This window comes from Lucilia cuprina, chromosome 6, assembly GCF_022045245.1.
Source record: "Lucilia cuprina isolate Lc7/37 chromosome 6, ASM2204524v1, whole genome shotgun sequence".
Classification (NCBI taxonomy): domain Eukaryota; kingdom Metazoa; phylum Arthropoda; class Insecta; order Diptera; family Calliphoridae; genus Lucilia; species Lucilia cuprina.
In genome coordinates, this window is record NC_060954.1 from 42,479,061 (window position 1) to 42,481,560 (window position 2,500).

The 2,500-nt window shown below is 29.3% G+C and overlaps 1 protein-coding gene across 1 annotated transcript in view; it reads right to left on the reverse strand.

Annotated features, from left to right (window-relative positions):
* The window catches only part of LOC111686918 (DNA repair protein complementing XP-A cells homolog), a 103,014-nt gene that overhangs the window by 64,037 nt on the left and 36,477 nt on the right, over nucleotides 1–2,500 (reverse strand). The gene's annotated exons all lie outside the window — the stretch shown is intronic.

Consider the following 2,500-nt stretch of genomic DNA (forward strand, 5'->3'; position numbering starts at 1 on the left):
TCAGTTCTAGTTCAGTTCTAGTTCAGTTCTAGTTCAGTTCTAGTTCAGTTCTAGTTCAGTTCTAGTTCAGTTCTAGTTCAGTTCTAGTTTTGTTCTAGTTCTGTTCTAATTCTGTTCTAGTTCTGGTCTAGTTCTGTTCTAGTTCTGTTCTAGTTCTGTTCTAGTCCTGTTTTAGTTCTGTTCTAGTTCAGTTCTAGTTCAGTTCTAGTTCAGTTCTAGTTCAGTTCTAGTTCAGTTCTAGTTATGTTCTAGTTCAGTTCTAGTTCAGTTCTAGTTCAGTTCTAGTTTAGTTCTAGTTTAGTTCTAGTTCAGTTCTAGTTAAGTTCTAGTTCAGTTCTAGTTCTAGTTCAGTTCTAGTTCAGTTCTAGTTTAGTTCTAGTTCAGTTCTTGTTCAGTTCTAGTGCAGTGCTAGTTCAATTCTAGTTCAGTTCTAGATTTTTAAATAAAAATGCCATATGCTTGTACAGGAAACCTTCCCATTTGTTTTACTCGAATATTACACACAAAGTACTTAGTTTTTTTTTTGGGATTACCGTTGATTTGCTGTAAATCCCCATCATGTGGACGTACTTTAAAGATTTTGTTTCTTTTATTCTAAACAATTTGTTACATAGGGGGACCTTTGGTAATTAGTGGTTTTATGTATCCAATATAGTACACATAAGTATATTAAGGAATTTCTTAAAAAAAAACTTTTAAAAGAATACTTTTTTGTAAATTCTTAAAGTACTTAAAAACAAAAGGTAAGTTTTTGATTGTGTGTAAGTATCGTCATGTATGTATGTGTATATCTACGAACAATATGGAAAATTAAAATTTTAGAAACTTTAATAAGTTTTGTTTACCTAACAACCCCCCTCCCATCTCACCCCATCAAATGATAAATAGTTTAAACATTATGTTTTCTTCTGTGATATTATTCATTGGATGGATGTAGCTGTCATCAGCTGGATTTAATGGATAAATGCATTAAAAGCACACTGTTACAAATATTGTTAAAACGTGCTCATTTAGAGAAATAAAATAAATATAAATAAGAGGATTTCCTTTTATTCATTTAAAAATAAAAAATTAAAAAGTTAGAGAAATTGATAAGAAATCATGATATATTACCAAGAGAATAGAAAGAAGACTTTCTGTATGAGTTCTTTAAACTGCAAGTGTTTAAAGTTTTTTCTTTTCTTTGAAACGATTCCTCAGAGTCTAATAAGCCCATCACCATTTTAAATGGATCTAATTTTTGAAAATTCTTATCTAAATGAAATTTGACCAACAAGTTATTCTTCTCTCTATATGATCGATCTTATCACTTTAAATTATGTTAATCCGTATGTTAATTTCTTTAAATATGACCTTAGGAAAACATTAATCATTCTGTATTTAAATAAACCGAAAAAACAACATTTTGACTGGCGTGGGAATTTCTTTATAAAATGATAAAAATCAATTAAAAAAAACGCCATGTAGTAAAAAAATAAAATGTGTAAAGAAAAACTAAAGGAAATGCATTAAGCAAAAGTGAGAGAGAGAAAGAAAAGTTAAAATAATAAAAACTATAAACGTAATAATGAAATTATAAATAATGGTCATTAACAGGCTATCAGAAAAATAAACGATTGTCTAATAAAAAAAGCCAATACTTAGACAAACCTAGAGCAATAGAGGAAAAAAACACAAAAAGAATCTTATTTACCAAAGTAAAATAACAACTTAAAATTCCTCCAAACAGAGGAAGTGAGAAAACATATTCAGATCGCATAGGAAATATCACAAAAAAATAGAACCCAAAATAAAAAAAAAAATTAAGTTAAAAAACACACACAAACAAGAACATTTAAGTTGCATCAACACCCTATAAAACTATAAACAAAAATATGTATAAAAATATGTGAACTTATTGTTGTAGTCCGGTGTACGATTCAACAAATTTAAACAAAACACCTGCTTCAATTTTGTAGTTCGTTTTTTTTTTGTTTGTCGTTTAAGTATTTACAGAGGAACGAACCTGTTTCAAATGTTTTTTGAACAAACGTCGGACCATGTGTAGTATAATTATGCCATACAAAAATTTTCAGTTTGAATTATAATGAAAAAAAATTATATAAATTATACCAAAGATTTGGTTTGAAAATATTGGGTGGGAGTTAAAGTTAATTTCTGTTCAAGTTCGGTTCTAGTTCAGTTCTAGCTCTAGTTCTGTTCTTGTTTTGTTCTAGTTCAGTTCTAGTTCTGTTCTAGTTCTGTTCTAGTTCTAGTTCTGTTCTAGTTCTGTTCTAGTTCTGTTCTAGTTCTGTTCTAGTTCTGTTCTAGTTCTGTTCTAGTTCTGTTCTAGTTCTGTTCTAGTTCTGTTCTAGTTCTAGTTCCGTTCTAGTTCTGTTCTAGTTCTGTTCTAGTTCTATTCTAGTTCTAGTTCTAATCTAGTTCTGTTCTAGTTCTGTTCTAGTTCTGTTCTAGTTCTGTTCTAGTTCTGTTCTAGTTCTGTTCTAGTTCTGTTCTAGTT